Source organism: Mirounga leonina, unplaced genomic scaffold, assembly GCF_011800145.1.
Source record: "Mirounga leonina isolate KUSES-001 unplaced genomic scaffold, KU_Mleo_1.0 Mir_151, whole genome shotgun sequence".
In the NCBI taxonomy this organism is placed as follows: domain Eukaryota; kingdom Metazoa; phylum Chordata; class Mammalia; order Carnivora; family Phocidae; genus Mirounga; species Mirounga leonina.
In genome coordinates this window covers 82,999,393-83,025,112 of record NW_023270377.1, presented here as the reverse complement: position 1 = coordinate 83,025,112, position 25,720 = coordinate 82,999,393, and the positions used below count along the sequence as shown (strand labels likewise).

Here is a 25,720-nt window from a genome sequence, read left to right as displayed (position 1 = left end):
CTTTGGGGTAAATACTCAGTAGTGCAATTGCTGGGTCATAGGGTAGCTCTATTTTTAAATTTTTGAGGAAACTCCACACTGTTTTCCAAAGTGACTGTACCAACTTGCATTCCCACCAACAGTGTAAGAGGGTTCCCCTTTCTCCACAACCTTTCCAACATTCGTTGTTTCTTTCCCTGTCCATTTTGCCATTCTAACTGGTGTAAGGTGGTATCTCAGTGTGGTTTTGATTTGGATTTCCCTGATGGCTAATGATGATGAGCATTTTTTCATGTGTCTGTTAGCCATTTGTATGTCTTCTTCAGAGAAGTGTCTGTTCATCTCTTCTGCCCACTTTTTGACTTGATTATTTGTTTTTTGGGTGTTGAGTTTAAGAAGTTCTTTATAGATTTTGGATACCAGCCCTTTATCTGTAGTGTCATTTGCAAATATCTTCTCCCATTCTGTGGGTTGCCTCTTTGTTTTGTTGACTGTTTCCTTTGCTGTGCAGAAGCTTTTTATCTTGATGTAGTCCCAAAAGTTCATTTTTGCTTTTGTTTCACTAGGTTTTGGAGATGTATCTTGAAAGAAGTTGCTGTGGCCGATGTCAAAGATGTTACTGCCTATGTTCTCCTCTAGGATTTGGATGGATTCCTGTCTCACATTGAGGTCTTTCATCCACTTTGAGTTTATCTTTGTGAATGGTGTTAGAGAATGGTCGAGTTTCATTCTTCTGCATGTGGCTGTCCAATTTTCCCAGCACCATTTATTGAAGAGACTGTCTTTTTTCCATTGCATGTTTTTTCCTGCTTTGTCAAAGATTATTTGACCATAGAGTTGAGGGTCCATATCTGGGTTCTCTATTCTGTTCCATTGGTCTGTATGTCTGTTTTTGTGCCAGTACCATGCTGTCTTGGTGATCACTGCTTTGTAATATAGCTTGAAATTGGGCAATGTGATGCCCCCAGCTTTGTTTTTCTTTTTCAACATCTCCTTGGCGATTCGGCTTTTTTTTTTTTGTTGTTGTTGAGGTTTTTTTTTTTTTTATTCTTATGTTAATCCCCATACATTACATCATTAGTTTTAGATGAAGTGTTCCATGATTCATTGTTTGTGCATAACACCCAGTGCTCCATGCAGAATGTGCCCTCCTCAATACCCACCACGAGGCTAACCCATCCTCCCACCCCCCTCCCCTCTAGAACCCTGTTTGTTTTTCAGAGTCCATCATCTCTCATGGTTCGTCTACCCCTCCGATTTCCCCTGCTTCATTCTTCCCCTCCCGCTACCTTCTTCTTCTTCTTTTTTTTTTTTTTTTCCTTAACATATATTGCATTATTTGTTTCGGAGGTACAGATCTGAGATTCAGCAGTCTTGCACAATTCACAGCGCTTACCAGAGCACATACCCTCCCCAGTGTCTATCACCCAGTCACCCCATCCCTCCCACCCCACCCCCCACTCAAGCAACCCTCAGTTTGCTTCCTGCAATGAAGAATTCCTCATATCAGTGAGATCATATGATACATGTCTTTCTCTGTTTGACTTATTTCACTCAACATAATACCCTCCAGTTCCATCCACGTCGTTGCAAATGGCAAGATCTCATTCCTTTTGATGGCTGCATAATATTCCATTGTATATATATACTACATCTTCTTTATCCATTCATCTGTCGATGGACATCTTGGCTCTTTCCACAGTTTGGTTATTGTGGACATTGCTGCTATAAACATCGGGGTGCACTTTTGTATCTTTGGGGTAAATACCCAGGAGTGCAATTGCTGGATCATATGGTAGCTCTATTTTCAACTTTTTGAGGAACCTCCATACAGTTTTCCAGAGTGGCTGCACTAGCTTGCATTCCCACCAACAGTGTAGGAGGGTTTCCCTTTCTCCGCATCCCCACCAACATCTGTCGTTTCCTGACTTGTTAATTTTAGCCATTCTGACTGGTGTGAGGTGGTATCTCATTGAGGTTTTGATTTGGATTTCCCTGATGCCGAGTGATATTGAGCACTTTTTCATGTCTCTGTTGGCCATTTGGATGTCTTCTTTGGAAAAATGTCTGTTCATGTCTTCTGCCCATTTCTTGATTGGTTTCTTTGTTCTTTGGGTGTTGAGTTTGATGAGTTCCTTATAGATTTTGGATACTAGCCCTTTATCTGATATGTCATTTGCAAATATCTTCTCCCATTCTGTCAGTTGTCTTTTGGTTTTGTTGACTGTTTCCTTTGCTTTGCAAAAGCTTTTTATCTTGATGAAGTCCCAAGAGTTCATTTTTGCCCTTGCTTCCCTTGCCTTTGGCGATGTTTCTAGGAAGAAGTTGCTTCGGCTGAGGTCAAAGAGGTTGCTGCCTGTGTTCTCCTTTAGGATTTGGATGGACTCCTGTCTCACGTTGAGGTCTTTCAACCATTTGGAGTCTATTTTTGTGTGTGGTGTAAGGAAACGGTCCAGTTTCATTCTTCTGCATGTGGCTATCCAATTTTCCCAACACCATTTGTTGAAGAGACTGTCTTTGTTCCATTGGACATTCTTTCCTGCTTTGTCAAAGATGAGTTGACCATAGAGTTGAGGGTCCATTTCTGGGCTCTCTATTCTGTTCCATTCATCTATGTGTCTGTTTTTGTGCCAGTACCATGCTATCTTAATGATGACAGCTTTGTAATAGAGCTGGAAGTCTGGAATTGTGATGCCGCCGGCTTTGCTTTTCTTTTTCAACATTCCTCTGGCTAAGCGGGGTCTTTTCTGGTTCCATACAAATTTTAGGATTATTTGTTCCATTTCTTTGAAATAAGTGGATGGTATTTTGATGGGGATTGCATTGAATGTGTAGATTGCTCTAGGTAGCATTGACATCTTCACAATATTTGTTCTTCCAATCCATGAGCATGGAACGTTTTTCCATTTCTTTGTGTCTTCCTCAATTTCTTTCATGAGTATTTTATAGTTTTCTGAGTACAGATCCTTTGTCTCTTTGGTTAGATTTATTCCTAGTTATCTTATGGTTTTGGGTACAATTGTAAATGGGATTGACTCCTTAATTTCTCTTTCTTCTGTCTTGTTGTTGGTGTATAGGAATGCCACTGACTTCTGTGCATTGATTTTGTATCCTGCCACTTTACTGAACTCCTGTATGAGTTCTAGCAGTTTTGGGGTGGAGTCTTTGGGGTTTTCCACATAAAGTATCATATCATCTGCAAAGAGTGAGAGTTTGACTTCTTCTTTGCCGATTTGGATGCCTTTGATTTCTTTTTGTTGTCTGATTGCTGTGGCTAGGACTTCCAATACTATGTTGAATAGCAGTGGTGATAGTGGACATCCCTGCCGTGTTCCTGACCTTAGGGGGAAAGCTCTCAGTTTTTCCCCATTGAGAATGATATTTGCTGTAGGTTTTTCATAGATGGCTTTTATGATATTGAGGTATGTACCCTCGATCCCTATACTCTGAAGAGTTTTGATCAAGAAAGCATGCTGTACTTTGTCAAAAGCTTTTTCTGCATCTATTGAGAGGATCATATGATTCTTGTTCTTTCTTTTGTTAATGTATTGTATCACATTGATTGATTTGTGGACGTTGAACCAACCTTGCAGCCCAGGGATAAATCCCACTTGGTCATGGTGAATAATCCTTTTAATGTACTGTTGGATCCTATTGGCTAGTATTTTGGTGAGAATTTTTGCATCCATGTTCATCAGGGATATTGGTCTGTAATTCTCCTTTTTGATGGGGTCTTTGCCTGGTTTTGGGATCAAGGTAATGCTGGCCTCATAAAATGAGTTTGGAAGTTTTCCTTCCATTTCTATTTTTTGGAACAGTTTCAGAAGAATAGGTATTAATTCTTTTTGAAATGTTTGGTAGAATTCCCCTGGGAAGCCATCTGGCCCTGGGCTTTTGTTTTTTGGGAGATTTTTGATGACTGCTTCAATTTCCTTAGTGGTTATATGTCTGTTCAGGTTTTCTATTTCATCCTGGTTCAGTTTTGGTAGTTGATACATCTCTAGGAATGCCTCCATTTCTTCCAGGTTATCTAATTTGCTGGCATAGAGTTGCTCATAATATGTTCTTAGAATTGTTTGTATTTCTTTGGTGTTGGTTGTGATCTCTCCTCTTTCATTCATGATTTTGTTGATTTGGGTCATTTCTCTTCTCTTTTTGATAAGTCTGGCCAGGGGTTTATCAATCTTGTTAATTCTTTCAAAGAACCAGCTCCTAGTTTCGTTGATCTGTTCTACTGTTCTTTTAGTTTCTATTTCATTGATTTCTGCTCTGATCTTTATTATTTCTCTTCTCCTGCTAGGTTTAGGCTTTATTTGCTGTTCTTTCTCCACCTCCTTTAGGTGTAGGGTTAGGTTGTGTATTTGAGACCTTTCTTGTTTCTTGAGAAAGGCTTGTATTGCTATATACTTTCCTCTCAGGATTGCCTTTGCTGCATCCCAAAGATTTTGAATAGTTGTGTTTTCATTTTCATTGATTTCCATGCATTTTTTTAATTCTTCTTTAATTTCCTGGTGGACCCATTCATTCTTCAGTAGGATGCTCTTTAGCCTCCATGTATTTGAGTTCTTTCCGACTTTCCTCTTGTGATTGAGTTCTAGTTTCAAAGCATTGTGGTCTGAGAATAGGCAGGGAATGATCCCAATCTTTTGGTACCAGTTGAGACCTGATTTATGACCTAGGATGTGATCGATTCTGGAGAATGCTCCATGGGCACTAGAGAAGAATGTGTATTCCGTTGTTTTGGGGTGGAGTGTTCTGAATATGTCTGTGAAGTCCATTTGGTCCAGTGTGTCATTTAAAGTCTTTATTTCCTTGTTGATCTTTTGCTTAGACGATCTGTCCATTTCAGAGAGGGGGGTGTTAAAGTCCCCCACTATTATTGTATTGTTGTCGATGTGTATCTTTGCTTTTGTTATTAATTGCCTTATATAATTGGCTGCTTCCATGTTAGGGGCATAGATATTTACAATTGTTAGATCTTCTTGTTGGATAGATCCTTTAAGTAGGATATAATGTCCTTCCTCATCTCTTATTACAGTCTTTGGTTTAAAATTTAATTTGTCTGATATAAGGATAGCCACCCCAGCTTTCTTTTGGTGTCCATTAGCATGGTAAATGGTTTTCCACCCCCTCACTTTCAATCTGGGGGTGTCTTTGGTTCTAAAATGAGTCTCTTGCAGACAGCATATCGATGGGTCTTGTTTTTTAATCCAGTCTGATAGCCTGTGTCTTTTGATTGGGGCATTTAGCCCATTTACATTCAGGGTAACTATTGAAAGATAGGAATTTAGTGCCATTGTATTGCCTGTAAGGTGACTGTTACCGTATATTGTCTGTGTTCCTTTCTGGTCTATGTTGCTTTTAGGCTCTCTCTTTGCTTAGAGGACCCCTTTCAAGATTTCCTGTAGGGCTGGTTTTGTGTTTGCAAATTCCTTTAGTTTTTGTTTGTCCTGGAAGTTTTTTATCTCTCCTTCAATTTTCAATGACAGCCTAGCTGGATAGAGTATTCTTGGCTGCATATTTTTCTCATTTAGTGCTCTGAATATATCCTGCCAGTCTTTTCTGGCCTGCCTGGTCTCTGTGGATAGGTCTGTTGCCAATCTAATGTTTCTACCCTTGTAGGTTACATATCTCTTCTCCCGAGCTGCTTTCAGGATTTTCTCTTTGTCTATGAGACTCGTAAGTTTTACTATGAGATGTCGGGGTGTTGACCTATTTTTATTGATTTTGAGAGGGGTTCTCTGTGCTTCCTGGATTTTCATGCCTGTTTCCTTCCCCAAATTAGGGAAGTTCTCTGCTATAATTTGCTCCATTATACCTTCTGCCTCTCTCTCTCTTTCTTCTTCTTCTGGGATCCCAATTATTCTAATGTTGTTTCGTCTTATGGTATCGCTTATCTCTCGAATTCTGCCCTCGTGATCCAGTAGTTGTTTATCTCTCTTTTTCTCAGCTTCTTTATTTTCCATCATTTCATCTTCTATGTTACTGATTCTCTCTTCTGCCTCATTTATTCTAGCAGTTAGCACCCCCATTTTTGATTGCACCTCATTAATAGCCTTTTTGATTTCTACTTGGTTGGATTTTAGCTCTTTTACTTATCCAGGAAGGGTTTCTCTAATAACTTCCATGCTTTTTTCAAGCCCAGCTAGTATCTTTAAAGTGATGATTCTGAACTCTAGATCTGACATCGTACTAATGTCCGTATTGAGTAGGTCCCTGGCAGTCGGTACTACCTCTTCTTCTTTTTGTTGAGGTGATTTTTCCCGTCTTGTCATTTTGTGCAGAGGAGAATAGATTAATGAGAGAACAAAATGCTAGCAGAGTAACAACGTCCCCAGAAAATATACTCTAAACAAATCATAAAAGACTTGAAGCAGTGGGAAAAGAAAGGGAAAGAGAGAAAAAAGAGAAAGAAATAAAAAAGAAAAAGAAAAAGATAAAGATAAAAACAAAAACAAACAAAACAACACAACAACAACAACAAAAAAACAGAATGTGATCAAATATGATCAGGCTGGTATATAGATCAGTGCCACACACTAGATTTGGGGTGTATTTTGGTCTGTTAGAAGGAAGTGCCTCCCAAAATTTTAAAGAAGGAAAAACTTATATATGTAGAAAAATAAGGGTTGATATGATGAAGGGATGTAATATGACTGTAAAGATGGAAATTATAAAAAATTTTATAAAAGGAATTGATAAGAAGTTGTTTGAAAAAAGAAAGAAGAGGATTTAAAAAAAGAAAAAAGAAAACAAAAAAAAGGGAGAGGATGTGATCAGGCAGGGGAATGGAAAACACCATATACTAGAGATTTAGGGTATATTTTAATCTGTTAGAAGAAACTATCTCAAAATTTTAAAGAGAGAACAACTTATATATATAAGCCAAAAATATGGGTAACTACTATGAAGGGATAGAATATGACTCTAAAAATGAAAAATAAAAATGTTTTTTTTTAAAAAAGGGATTGATAAGATGTTGGTTGAAAAAGGGAAAAAGAAAAATTCAAAAAGAAAAAAAAAGAAAAAAAGACAGTTAAAAAAAATTAACTTTGAAAGACTAAAGAATCATGGTAAAAAAGCCATGGATTCTATGTGCAGTATTCCCCTAGCGCTGGAGTTCTGCCGTTCTCATTGATCAGTAAACTTGGTCTTGGCTGGCTGTTCTTGCTGATCTTCTGGGGAGGGGCCTGTTGCCGTGGTTTCCAAATGTCTCTGCCGGAGGCGGAATTGCCCCGCCCTTGCCCCCTCCCGGCTAAGTAATCTGCTCGGGTTTGCTCTCTGGGGCTTTTGTTTCCTGCGAACTTTCCGTACAGCTTTGGAGGCGGAGAGTGAAAATGGCGGCCTCCCAATCTCCGCCCCGGAGGAGCTGAGAACTTGGGGCCCCGCTCTTCAGTGAGCCCCCAGAGAAAAGCCGCCAGTCACTCCCGTCTCCCCGGTCTCAGGCCGCACTCCATGCTCACCCAGCCTGTGACCGCGCGCCTCTATCTCTGGCACCCGACCCCGTGTGGAGTCTCCAAACCCAGCAGATCCCTGCGGTGCACTCCCTGCGGCTCCTCCCGGGGGAGGAAGGTGAGTCTCCCCAGATCTGCCGCTTGTTGGGTTCCTGCTGGAGGAGCAGTGGCCCGACTGTGCCGCGGATCACGGTTTTGGCAACCCCGAGCTGAGAGCCCGCGCCTGGGCTCCGCCTCTGCAGCCGGCTTCCCTCCTCTGTTACTTGGAAGCTCTGCCACACTCAGGCACCCCCGGTCTTCCTGTGACCCCGAGGGTCCTGAGACCACACTGTCCCACGAGGGTTCCACCCCCCGCTTAGCCACCAGAGTGATGTCCCTCGGCGGATCAGACTTCTAAAAGTTCCGATTTTGTGCTCCGTGGTTCTATCACTTGCCAGAAGCGGCTGACGGAGGCCCCTCCCCCGCTGTCTATCCTCCCGAATATCACCTCGGATTCACTTCTCCGCACGTCCTACCTTCCAGAAAGTGGTCGCTTTTCTGATGAGAGAGTTGTTGCTCTTCCTTTCTTCGATCTCCTGTTGGGTTTGTAGGTGTTCAGAATGGTTTGATCCCTATCCAGCTGAATTCCTGAGAGGAGACGAAATCCAGGTCTCCTACTCCTCCGCCATCTTGCTCCGCCCCCCCCCCGTGTCTTTTCTGATTCCATACAAATTTTAGGATTGTTTGTTCCAGCACTTGGAAAAATGTCATTGGAATTTTGATCGGGATGGCACTGAAGGTATAGATTGCTCTGGGTAGCATAGACATTTTAACAATGTTTATTCTTCCGATCCATGAGCATGGAATATTTTTCCATCGTTTTGTGTCTTCTTCAATTTCTTTCATGAGTGTTTTGTAGTTCCTAGAGTATAGATCCTTTACCTCTTTGGTTAGGTTTATTCCGAGGTATCTTATGGTTTTTGGTGCTATTGTAAATGGAATTGTTTCTTTAATTTCTCTTTCTACAGTTGCGTTGTTAGTGTATAAGAAAGCAACTGATTTCTGTGCATTGATTTTGTATCCTGCCACATTACTGAATTGCTGGATGAGTTCTAGTAATTTGGGGGTGGGGTCTTTGGGGTTTTCCATATAAAGTATCATGTCGTCTGCGAAAAGAGAGAGTTTGACTTCTTCTTTGCCAATTTGAATACCTTTTATTTCTTTTTGTTGTCTGATTGCTGTTGCTAGGACTTCTAGTACTATGTTGAACAACAGTGGTGAGAGTGGGTACCCTTGATGTGTTCCTGATCTTAAGGGAAAGGCTCTCAGCTTTTCCCCATTGAGGATGATATTCACTGTGGGTTTTTCATAGGTGAATTTTATGAGCTTGAGGAATGTTCCCTCTATCCCTGTACTCTGGAGAGTTTTAATCAGGAAAGGATGTTGTATTTTGTCAAATGCTTTTTCTGCATCAATTGAGAGGACCATACGGTTCTTCTCCCTCCTCTTATTAATGTGTTCTATCACACTGATTGATTTGCGAATGTTGAACCACACTTGCATCCTGGGGATAAATCCCACTTGGTCGTGGTGGATGATCCTTTTAATGTATTGTTGGATCCTATTAGCTAGGATTTTGTTGAGATTTTGGAATCCATATTCATCAGGGATATCGGTCTGAAATTCTCCTTTTTGATGGGGTCTTTGTCTGGTTTGGGGATCAAGGTAATGCTGGCCTCATAAAATGAGTTTGGAAGTTTTCCTTCTGTTTCTATTTTTTGAAACAGCTTCAGTAGAATAGGTATTATTTCTTCTTTGAATGTTTGGTAGAATTCCCCAGAGAATCCATCAGGCCCTGGACTCTTGTTTTCTGGGAGGTTTTTTATCACTGCTTCAATCTCATTACTGGTTATTGGCCTATTCTCAGGTTGTCAATTTCTTCCTGTTTCAGTCTTGGCAGCTTATAGGTTTCCAGGAAGGCCTCCATTTGATCCAGATTGCTCAGTTTATTGGCATATAGTTGTTCATAATAATTTTTAATAATTGTTTCTATTTCCTTGTTAGTCGTGATCTCTTCCTTTCATTCATAATTTTAATTAATTAGTTAGTTAATTAATTAATTAATATTATTTTTTATTCATGAGAGACAGAGCGAGAGAGAAAGGCAGAGGGAGAAGCAGGCTCCCAAGCAGCAGGGAGCCCGATGCGGGACTCGATCCCAGGACCCTGAGATCATGACCTGAGCCGAAGGCAGATGCTTAACCATCTGAGCCACCCAGGTGCCCTCATTCATAATTTTATTAATTTGGGTCCTTTCTTTCTTCTTTTGGGTAAGTCTGGCCAGTGGTTTATCAATCTTATTAATTCTTTCAAAGAACCAATTTCTAGTTTCATTGATCTGATCTACTGTGTTTCTGGTTTCTAATTCATTGATCTCTGCTCTAATTTTAATTATTTCTCTTCTAATGCGTGGCTTAGGCGTCGTTTTTTGCTTTTTCTCTAGTTCTTTAAGGTGTAGAGTTAGTTGGCGAATTTGGGACTTTTCTATTTTTTTTTTTTTAAAGATTTTATTTATTTATTTGAGACAGAGAGAATGAGAGAGACAGAGAGCACACAAGAGGTGGGAGGGTCAGAGGGAGAAGCAGGCTCCCTGCCGAGCAGGGAGCCCGATGCGGGACTCGATCCCGGGACTCCAGGATCATGACCTGAGCCAAAGGCAGTCGCTTAACCAACTGAGCCACCCAGGCGCCCGACTTTTCTATTTTTTTGAGTGAGGCTTGGATGGCTATGTATTTCCCCCTTAGGACCGCCTTTGCAGTATCCCATAGGTTTTGCACCGATGTGTTTTCGTTCTCATTGATTTCCATGAATTGTTTAAGTTCTTCTTTGATTTCTTGGTTGACCCAAACATTCTTGAGCAGAGTGGTCTTTAGCTTCCAAGTGTTTGAATTTCTGCCAAATTTTTTCTTGTGTTTGGGTTCCAGTTTTAGAGCATTATGGTCTGAGAATATGCAGGGAATAATCTCAGTCTTTTGGTATTGGTTGAGACCTGATTTGTGACCCAGTATATGGTCTATTCTGGAGAAAGTTCCATGTGCGCTTGAGAAGAATGAGTATTCTGTTGTTTTAGGGTGGAATGTTCTGTAAGTATCTATGAGGTCCATCTGGTCCAATGAATCATTCAAAGCTCTTGTTTCCTTGTTGATTTTCTGCTTAGATGATCTGTCCATTGCTGAGAGTGGAGTATTGAGGTCTCCTACAATTAACGTATTGTTATCAATATGACTCTTTATTTTGGTTAACAGGTGGCTTATGTAGATGGCTGCTCCCATGTTGGGGGCATAGATATTTACAATTATTAGATCTTCTTGTTGGATAGACCCTTTAAGAATGATATAGTGTCCTTCTGTGTCTCTTATTACAGACTTTAGTTTAAAATCTAATTTGTCTGATATAAGAATTGCTACCCCAGCTTTCTTTTGAGGTCCGCTGGCATGGAAGATGGATCTCCATCCCTTCACTTTCAGTCTGGATGTCTCTTTAGGTTCAAAATGAGTCTCTTGTAGACAGCATATGGATGGGTCCTGTCTTTTTATCCAATCTGCAACCCTGTGCCGTTTTATGGGAGTGTTTAGGCCATTCACGTTGAGAGTGATTATTGAAAGATATGAATTAATTGTCATCATGTTGCCTGTGAAGACGTTGTTTTTATAGATTGTTCCTGTAAATTTCTGTTGTAGATCACTCTTGGGGTCTTTCTCCTTTTATAGAACCCCCCTTAATATTTCTTGCAGGGCCGGCTTAGTGGTCACATATTCTTTTAACTTCTGCCGGTCGTGGAAGCTCTGCATCTCTCCGTCTATTCTAAATGAAAGCCTTGCCGGATAAAGTATTCTTGGCTGCATGTTCTTCTCATTTAGTACCCTGAATATGTCTTGCCAGGCCTTTCTGGCTTGCCAGGTCTCTGTGGATAGGTCTGACGTTATTCTGATGCTCCTCCCTCTGTACGTAAGGAATCTCTTCCTCCTAACTGCCCTTAAGATGGTTTCCTTGGTTCTAAGATTTGCAAGTTTTACTACTACATGCTGGGGTGTTGGCCTGTTTTCCTTGATCTTAGAAGGGGTCCTCTCTGCCTCTAGGACTCGAATATTTGTTTCATTCCCCAGGTTAGGAAAGTTCTCAGCTACGATTTGCTCAAATACATCTTCTAGCCCTCTCTCTCTCTCCAATCCCTCCGGGATTCCAATTATTCTGACATTGGAACACCTCATGGTGTCACTTACTTCTCTGATTCTATTTTCATGGATTCTGAGTTGTTTTTCCCTGGCCTCCCTCTTTTCCCTTTTTATCTATTATACTGTCTTCCAGATCGCTTATTCTCTCTTCTGTCTCAGTTACCCTAGCTGTTAGATTATCTAGATTGGATTGGATCTCATGGATAGCATTTTTAAGTTCTGCCAACTCACCTTTTATTTCTGCTCTTAGAGACTCTATGTTGCCATTAATTGATTTCTCCATTCTAGCCATTGTCTTCACAATTGCTAGCCTGAATTCCATCTCCGACATCTTGGTTATATCTGCATCCATTTGTAAATCTGCAGCATAAGTCATAATCTCTGAGTCTTTTCTGTTTTGGGGGCTCCTCCTCATAGTCATTCTGTTGATTGGTGTTTGAGGGAATGTATAGAGTCCAAATTATTGACCAGAACCCAAGCAAGATGCACCTGTTTTCTTTGGACCTTAGGGTTGCTGGCCTCTTGTTTTCCCAGCCTGTCTTCTGTGGGAGGGGCCTGCCGCGCTGTTACTCAGGCAACCCTGTTTGGGCGGAGTTGCCCTGCACCCCTGTTCCGGGGGATGGGCTCAGTGGGAATCAGTCTTTGGGGCTTTTGTTCTCTGGCACCTTTCCCTGGTGGCTTTCCACATCTCTTCTGCCAGTTAGAGCAGAAGAGACCATTTCCAACCCTCTGCCTCAGAGCAGAGAGACCGCAGTCTGTTCTGCAGTGAGCTCTCCAGGCCACACCGTCTCCATTTCTGTCTGTGCTGCTATAAACTGCAGCGTCCTGGGTTGTGCGCCCCTCAGCAGCGCTCCCAGTCCTGCCTCCAGGTCAGGGCACGTAGAGACGTTTAGAAGCCCTTTGTGCTTCTAAAACCACCAGCCGCTCCCAGTTCACACACGCACGCGACTCCACGGCTCGGGGATTCTACCTCGGGGGTTGCAATTCACCGGCAGGACCCCGGCGCACTGGGTTTCCATCTGGGAGGCTGAGGTTCGCGTGCATGCAACTGTAGCTCCGGGTTTCTGTCTGAGTGGCTGCGGTTCACGTGCGTGCGACCCCGCTGGTCTGGTCCTCCACCCTGGGGGCTGCCCTAAAGTTCTTTCCCAATGCTACCGGTCTGCGAGTCTGTGCCCATCCCCAGCGTGCGAGGCTGTCACTCACTGGTGGTGTAGGATCCCCATGGCCAGGCACCCTCCTGCTGCCGTTTATCCTCCAATATCTGCCCACAGAATCACGGCTCTCTGCTTCATACCTCGAAACCAACCGCCTGTGATACTCTGCTTGTAGAGATACAGATCTTCTTACATCTCAGGCTGGTTTTGTGGGTGCTCAGAGTGGTCTGGTAGATATCCAGCTGATTCCAGGACCAGTTGAAATAGGGTCCCCTACTCCTCCGCCATCTTTCCCCCCTCCCTCATATTTCACAGTTCTTAATGTAATTTCAGTTACATTACTTTGTCTCATTTGAGACCCTCAGAACACCTTTGTTCAAGAGGCAGGTCTTTGGAACCATGTGAGACGATGGACTCTGACAAACTGAGGGTTCTAGAGGGGAAGGGGGTGGAAGGATGGGTTAGCCTGGTGATGGGTATTGAGGAGGGCACGTTCTGCATGGAGCACTGGGTGTTATGCACAAACAATGAATCATGGAACATTACATCTAAAACTAATGATGTAATGTATGGGGATTAACATAACAATAAAATTTTTTTAAAAAAAGAGGCAGGTCTTTTTTCTATTACTATTCAGGTATGATTAACATACAGTGTTATATTAGTTTCAAGTGTACAAAATGATTCAACAATTCTGTATGTTACTCAGTGCTCATTAGATAAGTGTACTCTTAATTCCCATTAAATATGATCCATTTAAATATGATTGCATAGGCTGAGAGAAGTGGAGTGATTCATTTAACTAATTTTAAAATCCAGCATCTCAGAAATTGCTTATTTAAAATAATACTAATTTTAACTACATTGCTGTTTGTTACAAATCCCTTCTTTTGACCACAACTTTTGTAGAACAGAGTCCAAGAATTTTATTCCCCAAATTTTAAATTATACAGATTATAATCACTAGTATAAAATTAATATTCAAAACAGCAAAAGTTTTATTATGGAAAAATCCTAAGAATTACCCTGGCCCATAAATCAAGTTGTAGTCATTCTGTCTCTCCAAGGAGTTACCTTATTCACCAGGTTTTTCTACAAAGGATAATTCTAGAATTTGTATATGTAAATTTATTTCTTAGCCAACATAAAAAGAGAACAGAATAAAAAGAAAGTCCTTTGAAAAGAAAGTGATCTGACAAAGTGATTCTAAAGTTTATATGGGGAGGCCAAAGACCCGAAATAGCCAACACAATGTTGAAGGATAGGAACAAAATTGGAAGATTCACACTATCTGACTTCAAGACATACTATAAAGCTATAGCAAATCAGAAATATGTGGTACTGTCAAAAGAATAGATATATAGATCAATGGAAAAAGATAAAGAAAACAGTAAGAAATCCATACTGTCAACTGACATTAGAGGAAAGGCAAATTCAATGGAGAAAGGATAGTCTTTTCAACAAATGGTGCTGAACAACTGGACATCCATATGCAAAAATAAATAAATCATAATCACCATTATCACCAACATCTAGACATTCACCTTAAACTCTTCACCAAAATTAACTCAAAATGGATCACACACCTAAATGTAAAATGCCAAAGTATAAAAATCCTACAAAATAATAGAGGAGAAAATGGAGATAAAACCTTATGTTTGACATTGACATTTTAGATTAAGTATCAAAGGTACAATCATGAAACAAAGGATTGATAAATTGGACTTTATTAAAATTGAAAACTTCTGCTTTGTCAAATACATTATCAAGAGAACAAGAAGACAAGCCACACACTGGAAGAAAATATTTACAGTAGACATACCTCATAAAGTACTGTTATTCAAAATATACCAGAATGTCTTAAAACTCAGTAATAAGAAAATGGACAACTCCATTAAAGAAATGAGCAAAGGATCTGAGCAGACACTTCACCAATGATGATATATAGATGGCAAATAAACATATGAAAAGAAGCTTAAAATCATCCATCTAAGAAAATCTTCATTTTCTCCTATACTACTTTGTCTCAGGCCAGTGGGCATGGCGACATAAAGCAGAATTGGTCTATCTAAATGACTGAATTTATTAGGGGAGCTACATATTTTAGATTCTATCATGGACCCAATCTAGGAGGGCTTTGGTAGTAAAATTTCTTTCTAAAGTTTTAAAAACTAAACTGACGTGACAGTTGTTCAAGATCAATAATAAGCATAGGCATTGATAATCATTGACAAAAGACCTTCTAACATAAGATGATGTGCTGTAGTGGAGGAAGCACCTTGATCTACTGGTGCTCATGCTTGAAAGGATATAGATGAGTTGCTGGTCACCAAAGTTTCAGATATCTTTTAGTGGTTCATTAATAAATCAAAGTGTTTTCATTTTAATATACAGAAAGAGAAGTCTTCAGCAACGTGAATGCATTAGCCTTTTACGAAGAACATGTAACAGCAATGATTTTATTTCTTATAATATTTTTCCAACTTTAAAATTTGACTTTTGTGGTGAATCGTAGATATAAGATTGTATGCATGTATTTTGGGCATACAAATAAAAAACACAGGAATATATGCAATATGTTCAGAATCATCTCTGGTGCTTTGCACTTTAACCAATTCATTCACCATTTAAAAACAATTAAAAAATTCATTAAGCTGGATTCTGCCCTTGGATACACACAAGAAAACCCCCATTGAAGTCAATGGAAATTGTGCATGCATATCCAAGGGCAGAATTTGGCCTGCTGTGCTTAATTCACTCTGATCATTCCTATTAATTCAATATTAATATTTCCGTTCATTTATTCAATTAGTTCTGTGGTATTCAAAATTCATTGTATGTAATACATTGTGATCAGTCAATCATTACATTTCCAGTCCACTTTCTAACAATCAATATTTGAAGTTAGTCAAGGCAAAATGCACTTAAAAACCAAACAGAAATAGAAATAGAAGATATCCTTTTGCAGAGATATTGCCTACTTTGTTTCGTGGTTTCTTTGGCCTGACCTCTCCCTGTGGATTTAGTCAGTGTGAGAGACTTTAGCAAATTGTGGGGCAGAGTTGGCCCTTAGATCAAATGCTGCTTTGTGGGGTAGCCAAGTAGGGCTATCTAATAACAGCCAGATGTGAAAGACTAAGCTCATGAAATACCCACCATTTAATTAGGTCACACAATACCACTTGGCTCCCAATCAAATTTGGGCTATCTCTGTTCTGAGCAGAGGGATCCCTCCTGTCTTCAAGGAATATAGATCAAAATGAACACAGTATGTTAGCATCACAGTATAAACATTGCACGTATGAATAAGTGGGGCTAAACTCAAGAAGTATAATGACCCCTCTGCTCCAAATTCATTTAAGTATAATTTACTTAGGCAGAAGAACTAAGACTTTGGCATAATTTCTGTATTTGTTTTAGGTAGCCATAACATGCAAGATTATCAGTAAATCTTGGAAGGGAAGTCTATAGAAATTGACAGTTCATATTTAAATATTAAGCATTTAAAAAAGAGTTATGCTCACCATTTTTGCTTTCTAACAGTTTTATTGAAGTATAATTCACATCCAAAAAAACATATATTTAAAACATACAATTTGATAAGTTTTGACAAAGGTATTTTGACACAGGTTTCCCACCTGTGAAACCAGCATATAGTCAAGACACAGAACATATCCATCACCCCAAAAAGTTTCCTCACATCACTAAACATCTTCCACATCTCCCTCCAGGGAACTACTAATTTGTTTTCTGTTATTAGAAATTAGTTTGAGTTCTCTAGAGTTTTAAATAATCCAAAAATATGTATTCTTCTATGTGTGGCTTTTTTTCAGTAAGCAGAAATTTTTTCAGATTAAACCATGTTGTTGTGACTATCAGTAACTGATTCCTCTTAATCTCTGAGCAGTATTCCATTGGGTGGATATAATTTGTTTATGTATTTATCTTGTGGTGGGTATTCAGATTGTTTCCAGTTTGGGGCTGTTACAGGTAGAGCTGCTGTGAATATTCAGGTACCAGTCTTCCTATGGACATCTTTCCCCTGACTTGAGGAAATAAATAGGAGTGGAATGGATAGATAATGTGGTATGTGTATGTTTAACTTTTTAAGAAATTGCCACACTATTTTCCAAAGGGGTGTGCCATTTTACATTCATACCAGTAGTGTATGAGAGAGTTCCAGTTCCTCTAAATCCTTAACGTTACTTGGTATAGTTTCTTTAATTTTACCCAGTCTCATAAGTGTGTAGTAAAATCTATTGATTAATTTGCATTTTGTTAATGACTAATTATGTTGAGCATCTTTTCATGTGCATGTTTGCCATCTGTTTATCTTCTTTGGTGAAGTGTCTATTCAAGTCATTTGCCCATTTTTAACTGGGTTGTTTCATTTCTTATTGCTGAGTTTAAAGAGTTATTTATGTATTCAGAATAAAAGTCCTCTAGCCGATATATATTTAGCATATTTTCTCTGAGTCTGGAGTTTGTCATTTTATTATCTTAACACTGTCTATTAAAGAGCAGAAGATTTTTCTTTTGATGATAGCCAGTTGATCAGTTTTGTTTTTTCTTTTGGAATCAGGCTATTGGTTTTATACCTAAAGAGTATTTGCCTAATCAAATGTTGCAAAGATTTTCTTCTAGAAGTTCTATAATTTTATATTTTACATTTAGGCCCATGATCCATTTGAATTTAATTTTCATATACTTTACAAGATAAGGACTGAAGTTCAATTTTTTGCACATATTAATACCCAATTTTTCCAGCACCATTTGTTGAATAAACTAACCATTTTCCCCTGAATTGTCTTTGCACCTATGTCAAAAATAAACTGTCCATATATTGTGGATCTATTTCTGGCCTATTTTGTTCTGCTGATCTCTTTGTCTATCTTTATGTCATTTCCATTTATCTTGATTGCTGCCACATTGTGGTGGTCTTGAAATAGATACTCTTGGTCTTGAAATTTGTTCTTCTTTTACAATGTTGATTTTGGCTATTCTAGGTTTTTTATATTTCCATATGATTTTTTTTTTAACAACTTGTTAATGTCTCCAGAAATCCTACTGGAATGTTACCAGAGATTATATTAAATCTATAGATAAAGTTGGGGATGTTTGACATCTTAACAATATTTGTTGTTATTCCAACTCAATGTTTTGTATTCCAATCAATGAGTATGGTATATTTCTTCCATCCATTTATGCCTGCTTTAATTTACTTCAACAATATTTTGTAGTTTTCAGTTCACAGGTGTTGGACATTGTTTGTCAGACTTATTTTTAAGCATTTTCTATTTCTATGCTACTGTAAATATTTTTTTAAATTTCAATTTCAGATTTTTGATAGAATATGATCTTTTTTAATATTGGAATTATATGTTATAGTCTTGTTCAATTAACTCATTAAGATTAGGAATTTTGTGGGTTAGGTATTTTCTACATAGATGATCCTATCACCTAAGAGCAAAGATAGTTTTAGTTCTTTGTTTCTAATTTGAATGACTTTTTTTTCAAAGCTATTACAATGCCTAAACCTCCAGTACGTTGTAGAATAGATGTGGTGAGAGCAAATATTCTTGTCTTATTACTGATAAAGGGGAAAAACACTCAGTCTTTCATCCTGCATATGATGTTAGCCATAGGTTTTCCCTAGGTGCCTTTCATCAGTCTTTGGGCATTGCCTTCTATTCCTAGTTTGCTGAAATTTTTATCAGGAATGAATGTTTAATTTTGCCAGATCTGTGTATTTGTGTGTGTGTGTGGTATGTGTGTGTGTGTGTGTGTATGCATGCACATGTCTATCAAAATGATATGGTTTTCCTTTTACAGTTTATTAATATATAATGATGAATTACATGAGTTGATTTTTGAAAGTTGAATAAGCCATGATTACTTAGATAAACTACACTTTGTAGTGATACATTATGATCATGCTTCTATATTGTTGCTGTTGACTTGTTTATATTTCACTGAGAATTTTTGTAGGCATGCTATGAGGGATATGCATGTGTAGATTTCTTTTCTTGTAATGACTTTGTCTCATTTTGATACCAGGTTAATGCTTGCCTCATAGAATGAGGGGGGCAGTATTCTCTCTTCTTGGAATTTCTGAATGAATTTGTATACAAATGGTACTATTTTTTTTTTTTTTCCTTAAATGTTTAATAGAATCATTAGTGAAGCCATTTTGGATGGAAAATTTTTGGAAGGTTTTTAAAGCAAAAGTCAATTTACTTCAAAGATACAGGGATATTCATATAATCTCTTTCTATTTGAGTAAGCTTTGATGGTTTGTGTTTTTTTTAAGGAACTTCCCCGTTTCACCAACTTGTCAAATTTATTGGCACAGAATTTCTCATAATATCCTCTTATTATCCTTTAAATATTTATAGACTCAGTAGTGAGCTGCTTTTTTCATTCCTGATATTGATGATACATGTCTTTTCTCTTCTCTCCTGAGAAGTCTTGCTGAATGTTCACCAATTTTATTGACTCTTCTCTAAGAACGAGCTTTTAGTTTCACGGAATTTTTCTATTGTTTTTCTGCTTTTTATTGCATAAATGACTGATCTGATGTTTATTATTTCCTTTTTCTGATTACCTTAGATTAAATCTGTGCCTTTCTTACTAGTTTTTGAAGAGCAAGTCATTCATTTGAGATCTTTTTTATTATTTCTGATTATTTAGTGCTGTAATTTTCCCTGGTAAATACTGTTTTGTACTGCTTTAGCAGCATTCCACACACTTTGATATGTTGTGTTTCCATTTTAATTAAGTTCAAACTACTTTCTTGTTTCCCTTTTGATTTTTTTTTTTTTTTTTGGCTAGTGGATTTCTTAGAAATGTGTTATATAATTTTGAAATATTTGTAGTATTTCTAGAGATCATTTTGTAGTTGATTTCTAATTTAATTTTATTATAGCCAGAGGGCATGCTTACTTTGACTTTTAAATTGAGACTTGTTTTCTGGACCAACATATAGGTGATCTTAATGAATGTTCCCTGTGTATTTGAGAAAAAATGTATATTCTACTGTTGTTGGCCAGAGTGTTCTATAAATGTTAACAACATCCAATTGGTTGATAGTATTTTTTAGTTTTGTATTGTTACTGATTTCTATTTGTTCTATCAGTTATTGAAGGAGAGGTATTTAAATCTCTGACAATAATGGTAGATTTACTTATTTTTCCTGTGATTCTATCAGTTTTGGATTCATTTATTTTGAAGCTTTGATATTAGAAACATCATAGTTTAATATTGTCATGTCCTTTTGTTGAATTGATGTGATTATGAAATGATCTTAGTTTCCTTGGTTATGTTCTTTTCTCAGAAAACAACTTACTCTGAAAATAAATATTTAATATTTAGTAATATTTACTCTGAAATAAATATAAATATTTTATATAAGTACAAAATAAATATTAGGGATTCTATATTCCTTTGATTAGTGTTAGTATGGTAAATCTTTCATCCTTTTAATTTTAAACTATCTTTGTCTTGATATTTAATGTGTATTTCTTGTAGGCAGTTTATAGTTATATCTTGTTTTTTTGGCCCACTCTGATTATCTCTAGCTTTTAATTGGGATTTTTAGATTATTTCTGTTTAATGTAATTATTACCATTATCAAGTTACAGTTCATCATCTGCTCTTTGTTTTCTCTATATTCTGTATGTTGTTCTCTTCTGTTTTTTTTTTTTTTTGTCTCCTATCTGATTGAGTATATTTTATATTCCATTTTATGTCCTTTTTTAGGTTATTAACTATGACTCTTTGCTTCATTATTTTAATAATTGCCTTATGGCTTAGATAATTGCCTTATGTCTTTAACTTCTAAGAACCTTACCATAGTATACTTCTATTACTCTTCTCCTACACATAGTCTGTTGTTTTAAATTTTACTTATATATATGTTATAAAGCCCACATTTTTTACTATTTTTGTTCAAAAAGCACATTCCATTTTTTTTAAGATTTTATTTTTATTTATTTGAGACAGAGCACAAGAGCAAGAGAAAGAGAGAGAGAGCACAAGCAGGGGGAGGGACAGAGGAAGAAGCAGGCTCCCCACTGAGCCCAAGGTGGGTCTCGATCCCAAGGTCCTGGGATTATGACCTGAGCTGAAGGCAGAACCTTAACCAACTGAGCCACCCAGGTACCCCAAAGTACATCCTATTTTATTTTTTTTAAATTCAATTAGATGTAGTTTTCAACAAGTACATTCTGTTTTAAAGGGAAATACTAAAAAATATATATATATATATATATATATCCTTATAGTCATCTTTGCCATTATTCTTATTTCTTTGTATAGATACGGGATTTCATCTACCATTATTAAACCTGAGTGAATTCCTTTAACATTTCTTATAATTCAGACCTGTCAATAATGGATGCTAAGTGAAATAAATCAAGCAGAGAAAGACAATTATCATATGATCTCACTCATATGTGGAATTTAAGAAACAAAACAGAGAATCATAGGGGAAGGGAGGGAATAATAAAACAAGTTGAAATCAGGGAGACAAACCATAAGAGGCTCTTAATCATAGGAAACTGAGGGTTGCTGGAGGGGAATTGGGTGGGGGATGGGGTAACTGGGTGATGGACATTAAGGAGGGCATATGATATAATGAACACTGGGTATTAAGTAAGACTGATGAAATCACTGAACTCTACAACTGAAACTAATAATATATGTTAATTGAATTTAAGTAAAAAACAAATAAATAAAATAATGAATTCCTTCAGCTTTTGTATACATGTAAATTTTTTTAGTTAAGTTTTGTTTTTAAAGATATTTTCATACTGAATGTAGCATTCTAATTTGACAGATTTATTCATTCGGTACTTTAAAGATTTCACTGTGCTGTCTTCCTGCTATCATTGTTTTTGGTAAGAAATCTGCCACATCCTTATCCTTGTTTCTCTGTATGTAACATCTTTTTTCTTTCTGGATGCTTTTCAGATTTTCTCTTTATCCCTGGTTTTGAACAATGTGTTTATAATGTGACCTGGTATGTTTTCCTTTGTTTCTTGTGCTTAGAGTTTGTTGAGCTTCTTGGATCTGTAGGTTACAGTTCTCATCAGTTTTGGAACATTTTCAGTCATCATCTCTCCAAAGTATTTTTCTGTCCACCATCTCTCTCAATAGCTTCACAGACTCCAATTATACACACATTGGGACATTTGAAATGTCTCCCCAGCTAATTTTCTGTTCATTTTTTAAAATAAATATTCTTCCCCATATATTTCATTTTGGATTTTTGTTATTGCTGTGTTTACTACAAGTTCACTAATTTTTTTCTTCTGAAATGTCTTATCTGCTGTTAATTCTATGTAGTGCAGTTTCTTTTTTTTTTTTTTTTCCAGGTTCATCTCACTTTATTTTTTTAAATTTTATTTTATTGTGTTATGTTAATCACCATACATTACATCATTGGTTTTTGATGTAGTGTTCCATGATTCATTGTTTGCATATAACACCCAGTGCTCCATTCAATACGTGCCCTCTTTAATACCCATCACCAGGCTAACCCATCCCCCCACCCCCTCCCCTCTAGATCCCTCAGTTTGTTTCTCAGAGTCCATAGCCTCTCATGGTTCATCTCTCCCTCTGATTTTCCCCCCTTCATTTTTCCCTTCCTACTATCTTCTCTCTCTCTTTCTCTCTTTTTTTTTTTTTAACATGTATTATTTGTTTCAGAGGTATAGGTCTGTGATTCATCAGTCTTACACAATTCACAGCACTCACCATGTAGTGCAGTTTCATCTCTGATATAGTTTTCATCTTTAGGAGTTTGATTTTGTTTTTTATTTGTCATATATTTTTCCATCTCTTTCCTTACCATATAGTTAAAAAACTATCTTAGCATCTTTATCTGCTAATTCTAACATCTGTGGAAGTTCTGGGTTGTTTTGTATGATTTTTCTCCTAATCCAAGGCCACATTTTCCCACTTCTTTGCATGCTTAGAAATAGTTGATTGGATGCCAGGCATGATGAATTTTATTTGAGTGTCCAATATGTTTGTGTTCTATAAATATTCTAGAGCTTTATTCTGGAACACAGTTAAATTATATGAAAATAGTTTGATTCTTTTGGCTCTTCCTTTTAAAATTCATCAGTTGAGACTGGAACAGTACATAGTCTAGGACTAATTATTCCCTACCACTCAGGCAAGATGCTTTTCTGAGTATTCCATTCAAGGCTGTATTTATTATGAAGTTTTCCATGTTGGTTGGAAGGGATGAGCTTTATTCCTAGCTCTGAGTGACCAGCAGAAACTGTTACCTCTAATCCTTTTGGGTCCTTCTCTCCCCAGCCTTAGGTAGTGTCTTTAATGATCAATACTCAGCTGAATATTAGAGGATAACCCGCTGTGTGTATCTGGAGTTCTCTCTCTGTATCTTGCTCCTCTTTGATATTCTATCCTACAGATTTTAGCCACCTTTTCTCTCCAGACTCTCACCCTCATCCCCTCAATGCAAGGAGTTTGCTGGATTGGCCTGGCTTCCTCTTCCCTGGACCATGTCTTGGAAACACTTTCAAGGCAGTAAGCTAGGGCAACTATAGGGCTCACCTCATTTTTTCCCCATCTTTCAGGGATCACTGTCTATTATCTGATGTTCAGTGTCTTGAAAACCATTGTTTCCTATATTTGTCTATTTTTTTGTTTCAATCACAGTAAAGCTGGTCCCTGTTACTATTTCTAGGTAAGAGGTAGAAGGCTTACGATCACCACTGAGTCATTATTTATTGTTCCAAGGCTTTCTCCTTTGTATCTCAAACAGAGCATAGAGAAGAGCAGTTGATGGTTCATCTGGATTTTCACAACATGAAGACCTGGGAGAACTGGCAATTACTAAGTTGACCGGCTAACTGTAGATAAAATCTATAATTTGTAATAATAATTATTTAGGGTTCAGAATAATTTAATTTGGCTAAAGTAATTCTAATTTGAATGCAGTGACAGTTTTTCATGTGACTCTGCTCTTTTTGTACTGGATAAGTTGGTGTGATTCCAAACATCCCATAATGGCTTAGCAGAACCAAATCCAGTAATTATCTCAGTTATTTTAGCCTTATACTTAGGGATATTAAGGTTACCATCTATAGAATTAATTAGTGGGTTAGGTGAGTATAAAGGCCACTGAAGATCTGTACTGATTAGTTTACCATTTGCTTTTTCTTTAAAGTAACATAGCCACAGCTTTATTCTCCTCATTCCAGGAACATCCACTTAACTTTTCTCTATTATTTTATCTTTAAAGATATAGCTAAATAAGAAAATTGTCCTGCTCATTTAAAATATTTTCTTCCTCTTCCCACATTCCAAAATTACATAATGTTTTCCATTATTCTTAATCCCATGACTTAAACAACTGTTGTGATTTCATAAGTGGAAGCATTTGTCTACAGGTGGGGATTAATTTGCAAAGGCAGGAAAACTGTTGAAAACAAAGAGCTAGTGTCCAAGTAAATATCTCTTGAGAAATTAGGACGTACAAGCTACATTGCATGAGAGGAATTGTTACTGAGTATTATGGTTTAAAGAATTCCAGGTGGTCTGTGTGGGTCATAATGCTAGTATTTCATCTTGGAATAATTTTTGTTCTTTCCAACACTTTTTTTTTTTTTTTTTTTAAACAGTGTTTCTCCTGTAAAGTGCTAGAAAGTTTATTCATATAAACTCAGTAAGTGTGTAGCTATGTAACACAAAATGAAAAGTGAAGGAAGGATCTTTTGGAGAAGCGTTATTTTCTGCAACCTATAGAGATAAATTAGGCAAGAGAATTTTGGGGGTAATGATGGATAAACGGGGGTTGGTTACCTGGATCAGTGCCTAATTCTCCATTTTACTTTCTTCATGTGGATATAGCTCTTGTCTCCGCAGGTTGAAACTTTAGTTTACTTCAAGACTTTTCTCATTTTTGTGTTTGTGGGGGAGGGAAAAGGGATTAAAGTCACTTTTTCTTTGGTAGAGAAGGAATGCTATGTTGGTAAATCATAAACAGGAGAGAGACATAGTGTTTATATATCAGGATGATATATATCATTGTATAAGTGTCTGAGAATGATAACCAGGATAAAATAGAGTAACCTCTCTGAGGTTACTCTTTGTGTCATGTGTCAAGATGGACTCTATGACTCACTATAACAGCATGTAGCAGCCTATTCTCTTCAAGACTAATGAGTAGGGATAGGGTGGCTGGGTGATAGACATTGGGGAGGGTATGTGCTATGATGATAGACATTGGGGAGGGTATGTGCTGTGAATTGTGTAAGACTGTTGAATCACAGACCTGTACCTCTGAAACAAATAATACATTATATGTTAAAAAAAAAAAAAAGATAGTAGGAAGGGAAAAATGAAGGGCGGGAAATCGGAGGGAGAGATGAACCATGAGAGACTATGGACTCTGAGAAACAAACTGAGGGTTCTAGAGGGGAGGGGGGTGGGGGGATGGGTTAGCCCGGTGATGGGTATTAAAGAGGGCACGTACTGCATGGAGCACTGGGTGTTACACGCAAACAATGAATCATGGAACACTACATCAAAAACTAATGATGTAATGTGTGGTGATTAACATAAGAAAATAAAATAAAAAAAAAAAGACTAATGAGCAACTTTTACTTACCTATTTTAGCCAATTATTTCACACTCTATGTAAATCTTCCATTCCTTTATATTGCCCAAACAATAAACTCCTTGGCATACAGTGGCCCCTTTCATAATCTGATTCCGACTTCCCTCTCCGGGAGCATCTGATACCCCATCCCTCCTTGCACCTTATTCTTCAGTTGCACCAAAGAGTGACCTTTCCTGAAACAGGCAGTTTTATGCCTCTTCCCTCTTATGATCTTTTTTCTACCTGTGGCCCCTTTCATAATCTGATTCTGACTTCCCTCTCCGG

At 37.7% G+C, this 25,720-nt stretch overlaps 1 protein-coding gene and 1 long non-coding RNA gene across 10 annotated transcripts in view; one reads left to right on the top strand and one right to left on the bottom strand.

Moving 5' to 3' along the window:
• Nucleotides 1-25,720, top strand: part of LOC118012471 — a 275,259-nt gene that overhangs the window by 149,871 nt on the left and 99,668 nt on the right. The gene's annotated exons all lie outside the window — the stretch shown is intronic.
• LOC118012472 overlaps nucleotides 25,325-25,720 on the bottom strand; it is a 157,667-nt gene continuing 157,271 nt past the window's right edge. Inside the window, exon 7 of the long non-coding RNA XR_004679717.1 lies at nucleotides 25,325-25,678. This is a non-coding gene — a long non-coding RNA (uncharacterized LOC118012472). The remainder of the gene's footprint in view (nucleotides 25,679-25,720) is intronic.